A 14642-nucleotide genomic window follows, 5' to 3' on the forward strand; every position below is an offset into this window, starting at 1 on the left:
TACGCCGCCGTAGTAACACCGCGGGCTGTTTTGGGTTAGTTAATTAAAAACTATGATAAACTTTGATTTAAAAGTTGTTATTCTGAGAAAATTATTTTTATTATGAACATGAAACTATATCCAAAAATTATGGTTAAACTCAAAGTGGAAGTATGTTTTCTAAAATGGTCATCTAGACGTCGTTCTTTCGACTGAAATGACTACCTTTACAAAAACGACTTGTAACTTATTTTTCCGATTATAAACCTATACTTTTTCTGTTTAGATTCATAAAATAGAGTTCAATATGAAACCATAGCAATTTGATTCACTCAAAACGGATTTAAAATGAAGAAGTTATGGGTAAAACAAGATTGGATAATTTTTCTCATTTTAGCTACGTGAAAATTGGTAACAAATCTATTCCAACCATAACTTAATCAACTTGTATTGTATATTATGTAATCTTGAGATACCATAGACACGTATACAATGTTTCGACCTATCATGTCGACACATCTATATATATTTCGGAACAACCATAGACACTCTATATGTGAATGTTGGAGTTAGCTATACAGGGTTGAGGTTGATTCCAAAATATATATAGTTTGAGTTGTGATCAATACTGAGATACGTATACACTGGGTCGTGGATTGATTCAAGATAATATTTATCGATTTATTTCTGTACATCTAACTGTGGACAACTAGTTGTAGGTTACTAACGAGGACAGCTGACTTAATAAACTTAAAACATCAAAATATATTAAAAGTGTTGTAAGTATATTTTGAACATACTTTGATATATATGTATATATTGTTATAGGTTCGTGAATCAACCAGTGGCCAAGTCTTACTTCCCGACGAAGTAAAAATCTGTGAAAGTGAGTTATAGTCCCACTTTTAAAATCTAATATTTTTGGGATGAGAATACATGCAGGTTTTATAAATGATTTACAAAATAGACACAAGTACGTGAAACTACATTCTATGGTTGAATTATTGAAATCAAATATGCCCCTTTTTATTAAGTCTGGTAATCTAAGAATTAGGGAACAGACACCCTAATTGACGCGAATCCTAAAGATAGATCTATTGGGCCTAACAAACCCCATCCAAAGTACCGGATGCTTTAGTACTTCGAAATTTATATCATATCCGAAGGGTGTCCCGGAATGATGGGGATATTCTTATATATGCATCTTGTTAATGTCGGTTACCAGGTGTTCACCATATGAATGATTTTTATCTCTATGTATGGGATGTGTATTGAAATATGAAATCTTGTGGTCTATTGTTACGATTTGATATATATAGGTTAAACCTATAACTCACCAACATTTTTGTTGACGTTTAAAGCATGTTTATTCTCAGGTGAATATTAAGAGCTTCCGCTGTTGCATACTAAAATAAGGACGAGATTTGGAGCCCATGTTTGTATGATATTGTGTAAAAACTGCATTCAAGAAACTGATTTCGATGTAACATATTTGTATTGTAAACCATTATGTAATGGTCGTGTGTAAACAGGATATTTTAGATTATCATTATTTGATAATCTACGTAAAGCTTTTTAAACCTTTATTTATGAAATAAAGGTTATGGTTTGTTTTAAAAATGAATGCAGTTTTTGAAAAACGTCTCATATAGAGGTCAAAACGAAATCAATTAATATGGAACGTTTTTAATCAATAAGAACGGGACATTTCAGTTGGTATTCGAGCGTTGGTCTTAGAGAACCAGAAAATTTGCATTAGTGTGTCTTATCGAGTTTGTTAGGATGCATTAGTGATTCTGGACTTCGACCGTGTTTTCCTTAAAAATGATTGCTTAACATTTTTGTTGGAAACTATATATTTTTAACATATGAATATTATGTGATATATTAATCTCTTAATGTGTTTGATATTATGTGATAGATGTCTACCTCTAGAATAAGTCCCATTGACTCACCTAATAATAATGAAGAGTCAAATGTAAATTGGAATGATTCGTGGACTGATTCACAAGTTCCCGAAGAGGAACCGGAAGAAGAGTCGGAACCGGAAGAAGAATCGGAACCGGAAGAAGAATCGGAACAGGAAGAAGAATCGGAACCGGTGGGGGAAATAATAAAACGGTTAAGTAAAAGAGAATCCTTAACCAACCGACCAAGGTTAATTATGGTCAATGGTGTTTCCGCCAAGGAAGCAAAATATTGGGAGGATTACCAATTCTCCGATGAATCGGATTCCGACGAGAATTCCAATGATGTTATAGAAATTACCCCAACTGAATTTAAAAAGGCAAAAGAAAATAATAAGGGAAAGGGCATAAAAATAGAGAAATCTAATTCTAACCCCGATGAACTTTATATGTATCGTCAACCCCCGAAGTCCTTAAGTTGTAACAATGACCCGGGAACCTCTAAACCACCAGGTTTTTCTAAACCAATGTGGACAACGACGGCTCGTATTAGGGGAACATCATATATCCCTAGAAACTTGGCAAAACGAACCAAAACTGAAGAAGAAGAAACGAGCGAGTCGGAATAAGATAGTTGTATTCGTGTGGTGTAATATATTTAATATAGTGTTCTTATGCTTTATGATATATGTAAAAATTGCTTGTATTAATAAGTATTTTTTTTATGAATCTAACTCTTGTCTATTTTACAGTTTAAAAACACAAAATGGATAGACAACCCAATATTTTAAGAGACCTACCCGGAGACATGATTGATGAAATCTTGTCTAGAGTCGGCCAGAATTCCTCGGCACAACTATTTAAGGCGAGATCAGTTTGTAAGACATTCGAAGAACATTCCAAGAATGTCTTAGTTTATAAGAGACTTTCGTTTGAAAGATGGGGGATATCACATTGGGAAACCCATAAGTTACGATGTGTTTACTTTGACGCATATATTGCGGGGAACCCAAATGCTATTTTACGTAACGGGTTAAGAAATTATTTTAACTCAATATATCCGAATATTGGACTTCGTGATTTAGAAAAAGCGGCTAACATGCAACATAAAGAAGCATGTTATGCTTACGGATTAGTAATGTTCGCTTCTCACCAAAGTGAGAACAAGAACATCGGGCTACAACTATTAAACAAAACGTTTCCACAAGTGACGGAGTCGGTAATTGGGGTAAGAAATGAGGTTTTTAGATTATTACGGGACTGTTGGACATTACGTAACCCTCATCCCTTTGACGATGTTACAACACGCTGTCTTATCAACGGCCATAACGGTTATGTTCCACAAGACCAAGGATGGGAAGTAGTCCTAGTAAAACCAGAATGCATGACTTGTTTCTGGACGTATGAATTACGTGTCTTTATTGCCTTTGCTGAACGACTTGTGTACTAGCTAGAATTATCTTCACAACTATCTTGTATCAAAGTTATTGTGTGCTATATTTCATGCTTTATGTAAAATAAGCGGTATTGTAAGTTTGTAAAATATTGTATAAAAGTTTGAACGCGAAATATTATTATAATCAGTTTTTCATATAGAATTGTAGTAGTTGAATTGTATATTAGCTACTAAGTATGAACTTAACGGGTAGGTACTACCCGAATTTAAACTTATAAAACGCTAATATGAAGAAAAAGCTTTTATAAATGAGTTCATATTATGCTACGAAATACTATTAACTACTCTTAATATTCTGTATGATTAACTTGTTCCATTTGACTATTTTGAAGGAAATGGCACCGACTACTCGACACACCGTGAATATGAATGAAGAGGAATTCCGTACTTTTCTAGCTTCAAACATAGCCGCAGTACAGGCTGCGCTACATACCAATAATAACCTTGGATCTAGCAGTACAGGAAATCGTGTAGGATGCACCTACAAAGAATTCACTGTCTGCAAACCTTTGGAATTTGATGGAACCGAAGGACCGATCGGATTGAAACGGTGGACCGAGAAGGTCGAATCGGTGTTTGCCATTAGTAAGTGTACTGAAGAGGACAAAGTGAAGTACGCTACGCATACCTTCACAGGTTCTGCGTTAACATGGTGGAATACCTATCTAGAGCAAGTGGGACAAGACGATGCGTACGCACTACCGTGGTTAGCATTCAAGCACTTGATGAACGAGAAGTACCGTCCCAGAACCGAGGTCAATAAGCTCAAGACAGAACTTAGAGGGTTACGAACCCAAGGATTTGATATTACCACATACGAAAGATGATTCACAAAATTGTGCCTATTGTGTCCGGGAGCATTCGAAGATGAGGAAGAGAAGATCGACGCGTTTGTGAAAGGATTACCGGAAAGAATCCAAGAAGATATAAGTTCACACGAGCCCACCTCCATACAACAGGCATGTAGAATGGCTCACAAACTCGTGAACCAGATTGAAGAAAGAATTAAAGAACAGACTGCTGAAGAGGCCAATGTGAAGCAAGTCAAAAGAAAGTGGGAGGAAAACGGTGATAAGAATCACCAATACAACAACAACAGCAATTACAACAATAATCGCAACAATTATCCCAACAATCGCAACATCAATCGCAACTACAACAACCGGCCCAACAACAACAACAACAACAACAACAGCAACTACAACAATCATCCCAACAACAATAATAACCGCAACAACAACAACAATCAGAAGCAGCTATGCCAAAGGTGTGAAAAGAATCACTCGGGGTTCTGCACCAAATTTTGAAACAAGTGTAAAAGAAATGGTCATAGCGCGGCGAAGTGTGAGGTCTACGGACCAGGGGTTAATAGAACGAAAGGAACAAATGGTGTCGGAACGAGTAATGGCGGAGCAAGTAGTGTCGGAGCAAGTTATGCCAATGTAGTTTGTTATAAATGTGGAAAACCGGGCCACATTATTAGAAATTGCCCGAACCAGGAGAACACGAATGGACAAGGCCGTGGAAGAGTTTTCAATATTAATGCGGCAGAGGCACAGGAAGACCCGGAGCTTGTTACGGGTACGTTTCTTATTGACAATAAATCTGCTTACGTTTTATTTGATTCGGGTGCGGATAGAAGCTATATGAGTAGAGATTTTTGTGCTAAATTAAGTTGTCCATTGACGCCTTTGGATAGTAAAATTTTACTCGAATTAGCAAATGGTAAATTAATTTCAGCATATAATATATGTCGGAATCGAGAAATTAAACTGGTTAGCGAAACATTTAAGATTGATTTAATACCAGTAGAGTTAGGGAGTTTTGATGTGATAATCGGTATGGATTGGTTGAAAGAATTGAAAGTAGAGATCGTCTGTTACAAAAATGCAATTCGCATTATACGAGAAAAAGGAAAACCCTTAATGGTGTACGGAGAAAAGGGCAACACGAAGCTACATCTTATTAGTAATTTGAAGGCACAAAAACTAATAAGAAAAGGTTGCTATGCTGTTCTAGCACACGTCGAGAAAGTACAAACTGAAGAAAAGAGCATAAATGATGTTCCCATTGCAAAAGAATTTCCCGATGTATTTCTGAAAGAATTACCGGGATTACCCCCACATCGATCCGTTGAATTTCAAATAGATCTTGTACCAGGAGCTGCACCAATAGCTCGTGCTCCTTACAGACTCGCACCCAGCGAGATGAAAGAACTGCAAAGCCAATTACAAGAACTTTTAGAGCGTGGTTTCATTCGACCAAGCACATCACCGTGGGGAGCTCCTGTTTTGTTTGTCAAGAAGAAAGATGGTACATTCAGGTTGTGTATCGACTACCGAGAGTTGAACAAACTTACCATCAAGAACCGCTGCCCACTACCGAGAATCGACGACTTATTTGATCAACTACAAGGCTCGTCTGTTTATTCAAAGATTGACTTACGTTCCGGGTATCATCAAATGCGGGTGAAAGAAGATGATATTCCAAAGACTGCTTTCAGAACACGTTACGGTCATTACGAGTTTATGGTCATGCCGTTTAGTTTAACTAATGCACCAGCTGTGTTCATGGACCTTATGAACCGAGTGTGTGGACCATACCTTGACAAGTTTGTCATTGTTTCCATTGATGACATACTTATTTACTCAAAGAATGACCAAGAACACGGTGAACATTTGAGAAAGGTGTTAGAAGTATTGAGGAAGGAAGAATTGTACGCTAAGTTTTCAAAGTGTGCATTTTGGTTGGAAGAAGTTCAATTCCTCGGTCACATAGTGAACAAAGAAGGTATTAAGGTGGATCCGGCAAAGATAGAAACTGTTGAAAAGTGGGAAACCCCGAAAACTCCGAAACACATACGCCAGTTTTTAGGACTAGCGGGTTACTACAGAAGGTTCATCCAAGACTTTTCCAGAATAGCAAAACCCTTGACTGCATTAACGCATAAAGGGAAGAAATTTGAATGGAATGATGAACAAGAGAAAACGTTTCAGTTATTGAAGAAAAAGCTAACTACGGCACCTATATTGTCATTGCCTGAAGGGAATGATGATTTTGTGATTTATTGTGACGCATCAAAGCAAGGTCTCGGTTGTGTATTAATGCAACGAACGAAGGTGATTGCTTATGCGTCTAGACAATTGAAGATTCACGAACAAAATTATACGACGCATGATTTGGAATTAGGCGCGGTTATTTTTGCATTAAAGACTTGGAGGCACTACTTATATGGGGTCAAAAGTATTATATATACCGACCACAAAAGTCTTCAACACATATTTAATCAGAAACAACTGAATATGAGGCAGCGTAGGTGGATTGAATTGTTGAATGATTACAACTTTGAGATTCGTTACCACCCGGGGAAGGCAAATGTGGTAGCCGATGCCTTGAGCAGAAAGGACATAGAACCCATTCGAGTAAAATCTATGAATATAATGATTCACACTAACCTTACTACTCAAATAAAGGAGGCGCAACAAGGAGTTTTAAAAGAGGGAAATTTAAAGGATGAAATACCCAAAGGATCGAAGAAGCATCTTAATATTCGGGAAGACGGAACCCGGTATAGGGCTGAAAGGATTTGGGTACCAAAATTTGGAGATATGAGAGAAATGGTACTTAGAGAAGCTCATAAAACCAGATACTCAATACATCCTGGAACAGGGAAGATGTACAAGGATCTCAAGAAACATTTTTGGTGGCCGGGTATGAAAGCCGATGTTGCTAAATACGTAGGAGAATGTTTGACGTGTTCTAAGGTCAAAGCTGAGCATCAGAAACCATCAGGTCTACTTCAACAACCCGAAATCCCGGAATGGAAATGGGAAAACATTACCATGGATTTCATCACTAAATTGCCAAGGACTGCAAGTGGTTTTGATACTATTTGGGTAATAGTTGATCGTCTCACCAAATCAGCACACTTCCTGCCAATAAGAGAAGATGACAAGATGGAGAAGTTAGCACGACTGTATTTGAAGGAAGTCGTCTCCAGACATGGAATACCAATCTCTATTATCTCTGATAGGGATGGCAGATTTATTTCAAGATTCTGGCAGACATTACAGCAAGCATTAGGAACTCCTCTAGACATGAGTACTGCCTATCATCCACAAACTGATGGGCAGAGCGAAAGGACGATACAAACGCTTGAAGACATGCTACGAGCATGTGTTATTGATTTCGGAAACAGTTGGGATCGACATCTAACGTTAGCAGAATTTTCCTACAACAACAGTTACCATTCAAGCATTGAGATGGCGCCGTTTGAAGCACTTTATGGTAGAAAGTGCAGGTCTCCGATTTGTTGGAGTGAAGTGGGGGATAGACAGATTACGGGTCCGGAGATTATACAAGAAACTACCGAGAAGATCATCCAAATTCAACAACGGTTGAAAACCGCCCAAAGTCGACAAAAGAGCTACGCTGACATTAAAAGAAAAGATATAGAATTTGAAATTGGAGAGATGGTCATGCTTAAAGTTGCACCTTGGAAAGGCGTTGTTCGATTTGGTAAACAAGGGAAATTAAATCCAAGGTATATTGGACCATTCAAGATTATTGATCGTGTCGGACCAGTAGCTTACCGACTAGAGTTACCTCAACATCTCGCGGCTGTACATAACACTTTCCACGTCTCGAATTTGAAGAAATGTTTTGCTAAAGAAGATCTCACTATTCCGTTAGATGAAATCCAAATCAACGAAAAACTCATATTCATCGAAAAACCCGTCGAAATAATGGATCGTGAGGTTAAAAGACTTAAGCAAAACAAGATACCAATTGTTAAGGTTCGATGGAATGCTCGTAGAGGACCCGAGTTCACCTGGGAGCGTGAAGATCAGATGAAGAAGAAATACCCGCATCTATTTCCAGAAGATTCGTCAACACCTTCAACAGCTTAAAATTTCGGGACGAAATTTATTTAACGGGTAGGTACTGTAGTGACCCGAACTTTTCCATGTTTATATATATTAATTGAGATTGATATTTACATGATTAAATGTTTCCAACATGTTAAGCAATCAAACTTGTTAAGACTTGATTAATTGAAATATGTTTCATATAGACAATTGACCACCCAAGTTGACCGGTGATTCACGAACGTTAAAACTTGTAAAAACTATATGATGACATATATATGGATATATATATAGTTAACATGATACTATGATATGTAAATATATCATTAAGTATATTAACAATGAACTACATATGTAAAAACAAGACTACTAACTTAATGATTTTTAAACGAGACATATATGTAACGATTATCGTTGTAAAGACATTTAATGTATATATATCATATTAAGAGATATTCATACATGATAATATCATGATAATATAATAATTTAAAATCTCATTTTATATTATAAACATTGGGTTAACAACATTTAACAAGATCGTTAACCTAAAGGTTTCAAAACAACACTTACATGTAACGACTAACGATGACTTAACGACTCAGTTAAAATGTATATACATGTAGTGTTTTAATATGTATTTATACACTTTTGAAAGACTTCAATACACTTATCAAAATACTTCTACTTAACAAAAATTCTTACAATTACATCCTCGTTCAGTTTCATCAACAATTCTACTCGTATGCACCCGTATTCGTACTTGTATAATACACAGCTTTTAGATGTATGTACTATTGGTATATACACTCCAATGATCAGCTCTTAGCAGCCCATGTGAGTCACCTAACACATGTGGGAACCATCATTTGGCAACTAGCATGAAATATCTCATAAAATTACAAAAATATGAGTAATCATTCATGACTTATTTACATGAAAACAAAATTACATATCCTTTATATCTAATCCATACACCAACGACCAAAAACACCTACAAACACTTTCATTCTTCAATTTTATTCATCTAATTAATCTCTCTCAAGTTCTATCTTCAAGTTCTAAGTGTTCTTCATATATTCTACAAGTTCTAGTTACATAAAAAGAAGAATACTTTCAAGTTTGCTAGCTCACTTCCAATCTTGTAAGGTGATCATCCAACCTCAAGAAATCTTTGTTTCTTACAGTAGGTTATCATTCTAATACAAGGTAATAATCATATTCAAACTTTGGTTCAATTTCTATAACTATAACAATCTTATTTCAAGTGATGATCTTACTTGAACTTGTTTTCGTGTCATGATTTTGCTTCAAGAACTTCGAGCCATCCAAGGATCCATTGAAGCTAGATCCATTTTTCTCTTTTCCAGTAGGTTTATCCAAGGAACTTAAGGTAGTAATGATGTTCATAACATCATTCGATTCATACATATAAAGCTATCTTATTCGAAGGTTTAAACTTGTAATCACTAGAACATAGTTTAGTTAATTCTAAACTTGTTCGCAAACAAAAGTTAATACTTCTAACTTGACTTTTAAAATCAACTAAACACATGTTCTATATCTATATGATATGCTAACTTAATGATTTAAAACCTGGAAACACGAAAAACACGGTAAAACCGGATTTACGCCGCCGTAGTAACACCGCGGGCTGTTTTGGGTTAGTTAATTAAAAACTATGATAAACTTTGATTTAAAAGTTGTTATTCTGAGAAAATTATTTTTATTATGAACATGAAACTATATCCAAAAATTATGGTTAAACTCAAAGTGGAAGTATGTTTTCTAAAATGGTCATCTAGACGTCGTTCTTTCGACTGAAATGACTACCTTTACAAAAACGACTTGTAACTTATTTTTCCGATTATAAACCTATACTTTTTCTGTTTAGATTCATAAAATAGAGTTCAATATGAAACCATAGCAATTTGATTCACTCAAAACGGATTTAAAATGAAGAAGTTATGGGTAAAACAAGATTGGATAATTTTTCTCATTTTAGCTACGTGAAAATTGGTAACAAATCTATTCCAACCATAACTTAATCAACTTGTATTGTATATTATGTAATCTTGAGATACCATAGACACGTATACAATGTTTCGACCTATCATGTCGACACATCTATATATATTTCGGAACAACCATAGACACTCTATATGTGAATGTTGGAGTTAGCTATACAGGGTTGAGGTTGATTCCAAAATATATATAGTTTGAGTTGTGATCAATACTGAGATACGTATACACTGGGTCGTGGATTGATTCAAGATAATATTTATCGATTTATTTCTGTACATCTAACTGTGGACAACTAGTTGTAGGTTACTAACGAGGACAGCTGACTTAATAAACTTAAAACATCAAAATATATTAAAAGTGTTGTAAGTATATTTTGAACATACTTTGATATATATGTATATATTGTTATAGGTTCGTGAATCAACCAGTGGCCAAGTCTTACTTCCCGACGAAGTAAAAATCTGTGAAAGTGAGTTATAGTCCCACTTTTAAAATCTAATATTTTTGGGATGAGAATACATGCAGGTTTTATAAATGATTTACAAAATAGACACAAGTACGTGAAACTACATTCTATGGTTGAATTATTGAAATCAAATATGCCCCTTTTTATTAAGTCTGGTAATCTAAGAATTAGGGAACAGACACCCTAATTGACGCGAATCCTAAAGATAGATCTATTGGGCCTAACAAACCCCATCCAAAGTACCGGATGCTTTAGTACTTCGAAATTTATATCATATCCGAAGGGTGTCCCGGAATGATGGGGATATTCTTATATATGCATCTTGTTAATGTCGGTTACCAGGTGTTCACCATATGAATGATTTTTATCTCTATGTATGGGATGTGTATTGAAATATGAAATCTTGTGGTCTATTGTTACGATTTGATATATATAGGTTAAACCTATAACTCACCAACATTTTTGTTGACGTTTAAAGCATGTTTATTCTCAGGTGAATATTAAGAGCTTCCGCTGTTGCATACTAAAATAAGGACGAGATTTGGAGTCCATGTTTGTATGATATTGTGTAAAAACTGCATTCAAGAAACTGATTTCGATGTAACATATTTGTATTGTAAACCATTATGTAATGGTCGTGTGTAAACAGGATATTTTAGATTATCATTATTTGATAATCTACGTAAATCTTTTTAAACCTTTATTTATGAAATAAAGGTTATGGTTTGTTTTAAAAATGAATGCAGTTTTTGAAAAACGTCTCATATAGAGGTCAAAACCTCGCAACGAAATCAATTAATATGGAACGTTTTTAATCAATAAGAACGGGACATTTCATCAATTACACGCTGATAGGTCGCGCTAGCATTCTTTAAATCGAAAGGCATCTTCGTGTAACAATAAATACCCTGCGGCGTATGAAAAGCAGTCTTGTCCTCATCTTCCGCAGACATTAAGATTTGGTGATAACCCTTGTATGCGTCCAGAAAACACTTGTACCTAAATCCTGATAGTGATTCTACCTTCCAGTCTATCTCCGGGAGAGGGTAGTTGTCCTTAGGACATGCCTTATTAATGTCCTTGAAATCAACGCACATTCGCCAGGTACCGTCAGCCTTTTTTACCAACACAGGATTTGCAACCCATGTCTGATAACGCACTTCCCGCAGAATGTTTGCTTTGACAAGGTTGTCCACCTCTGTGCACAACCAATCACTGCGGTCTAGGGCCATATGCCGCTTCTTTTGCCTAATGGGTGTCAATGATGGATTAACGTTTAACTTATGTTCCGCAATATCCCGCGGAACCCCGGTCATGTCTGACTCGCGCCATGCGAAAATATATGCGTTAGCTGACAATATTCCATGCAACTTGCCCTTTGTTTCGGCTGACAAGCCTGCGCCGATTTTAATTCGCTTATCCGGATGCAAGCGATTTGTTATTACTGCACAGTTTGCAAGTTGCTCTCCTATGCTAGGAGCGCTTACAGACGCGACAGAGCCACACAACTCGGTTGCTTGATGTGACGCAACTGTGGCAACGCCTCCTACTGTGGGAAACTTAATCAAACCATGCACTACCGATGGTATGATGTTGAAACGCCGTATGAAGTTTCTCCCTAGCAGTGCATTATATCGTGAAGCTGAACGAACCACATAAAAATCGACCAATTCATGCCTGATCATCTGCGGGTTCCTGTCATCCGCAAGCTCTATCATTAATTCTATCTGGCCTAGCGGCCACGAGTTTTCTCCGGAAAACCCTGATAGCGTAATATCAGGCTGGCGTAACTGCGCTTTGACTTCTGCCGGAAGGAAACGATAACAATGCTCATACATAATATCGACACCGCTGCCAGTGTCAACATGCATGCGCTTAATCTGGATTCCGCAATTAGGGATGCGACACTTGATGATAATGGGCTCATTAATAGAATCAATTGTCATTACAGGAGGGAAAGTGATTGGGAGAAGCTCCCAATCCTGGTGATCATTATACTTTCTCAGCTGGCTGATTTTCTCTGCGTCAACCATGTTAATGGTTAAGTCGGCATTTTTCGCTTTGTCAACTTTCTGCCACGCGAAAGTCTTAGACTTCGAAGCCTCTTCTGCGGCCTTTCCCTTATCCTTTTTAGGTGGTTTTAAATGATCCAATTTGCCCGCGCGAAGCGCTTCCAGAACCCGTTCCATCAAGTTTTTACACCGATTGGTGTCGTGACCATAGTCGTCATGAAATTCACAATACTTTGTTTTGTCCCGCTTGCCAAATTCTGTAAGCGGAGTTGGAACCGCGAAGGTCGCGCATATTGGCTCCGTTGCTAAAATTTCCTTGGGCGTTTTGGACAAACTTTTGAGCAGCGCATAGTTCTGATTATTGATGTCGCGCTGATTATTGTTTCGATAATTGCCACTGGACTTCCCCTTGTCACTCCTGATAGGACCACCGCTGTGATATCGTCCGCGAGAGTTACTTCCGCGACTTTGATCACGCGATCGATCATCATCATCTTTTCTTTTGTTTCGCGAGCTAGCGGTGGGAATATCGTTATCTTCGCCACTCCGCATATAATCATGGCATTCTTTAAGTGCTTCAGCGTAAGTTGCTGGCACCGTATGGCGTAAACGCTTAACCAGCGTCGGGTGACGCTATGAATTTATACCATGTATGAGCCCTGAAATCTGCTGCTCTGGCTTAAGATCTGGTATGCGCAGGCACTCATTAGTATACCTTGTGAGAAATTCGCCCAGAGATTCCTTGGACTTCTGCACGATGTCATGGCATTCAATGTGAGTGCGCTTGCGTGGTCTCTGATTCTGATATTGCAGTAAAAACTTTGTCCGCAGATCCATAAACCCGGCAATACTACCCGCCGGCAACTTATTAAACCACTCACGAGCAATACCCTGTAGTGTCGTAGGAAATATCTGACACGCAACCGGATCCACCCAGCCTTGAGTGCGCATTGCGCCTTCGAAACGCTGTAAAAAATTATCTGGATCGGTCAGGCCATTGTAAGTACCCAACGTGCTAGGTATCTTTGGTGCTGATGGAAACGGGTATGCGGTTATATGCGGAGGAAACTTGTCAAAGGTAGTCGGTAGCTCGAAGGGTGGTTTAACAGGATCCCCTTTCAAGTTCGCAAAGAAACGCTTCATCATGTCCTGAACAAAGTCAGGTTGTGAAAATAAGTGAACCATATCAGGAGGTGCGGCCTGCATGAATTGACTTGCAAGATTTGCCTGCCCTTGAGCATTTTGCCAAGGTTGACCCTGCGTCTGCGGATATAACCAAGGCTGCTGCGTTGAAAAAGAGGGATGACTTGAAGACGCAGAGTACACAGGTGGTTGTAAAGGAAGCGAAACATGTGGCGCAGATATCTGCGAAACCTGAGGATACACACTTAAAAGCCCAACTGTATGCGCTGTGCTTTGCTGCTGTGCTGTTATCGGCGCCCAATGAGAGTTTGCATCTGGGATGACACCAAACCCCCAATTATTAAGTAACGCCATCCGCAGGAGTTAAAAATTGTGAAACTGGGCGCGGTGGTTGCCAAGGTTGCAACGGTGTAAATGACGAATTCTGCTGAATGCTCTGCGTATGCAGAGGTATTGAAACAGTGGTACTGTAAATAGGTACCTGGCCGCAACAAACCACATGCGGCCCCGTTGTTCCACCGCTAGTGCCTGCCAAGATGACCCTTGGATCCACTGACGAAAAGTCCAGCCGCGTGGTTGTGACTGGTGAGTTTGCTCTTGGCGGTGTAATCCCGTCTGAATATATCGGCTTGTACCTCTGAAAGGGTTCGCCGGATATCGGTGGAGGGTACATCGTGTACCCCGCCTGAATAGCCGCCTCCGTAGTCATAACCGGTGTCTGTTGACTACCAGACGGTGCGTTTTGAATATCTGTTTGGGTATGTTCCGATGATTCCTCGGAAGTCA

The sequence above is a fragment of the Rutidosis leptorrhynchoides genome, chromosome 3 (genome assembly GCF_046630445.1).
Source record: "Rutidosis leptorrhynchoides isolate AG116_Rl617_1_P2 chromosome 3, CSIRO_AGI_Rlap_v1, whole genome shotgun sequence".
In the NCBI taxonomy this organism is placed as follows: Eukaryota; Viridiplantae; Streptophyta; class Magnoliopsida; order Asterales; family Asteraceae; genus Rutidosis; species Rutidosis leptorrhynchoides.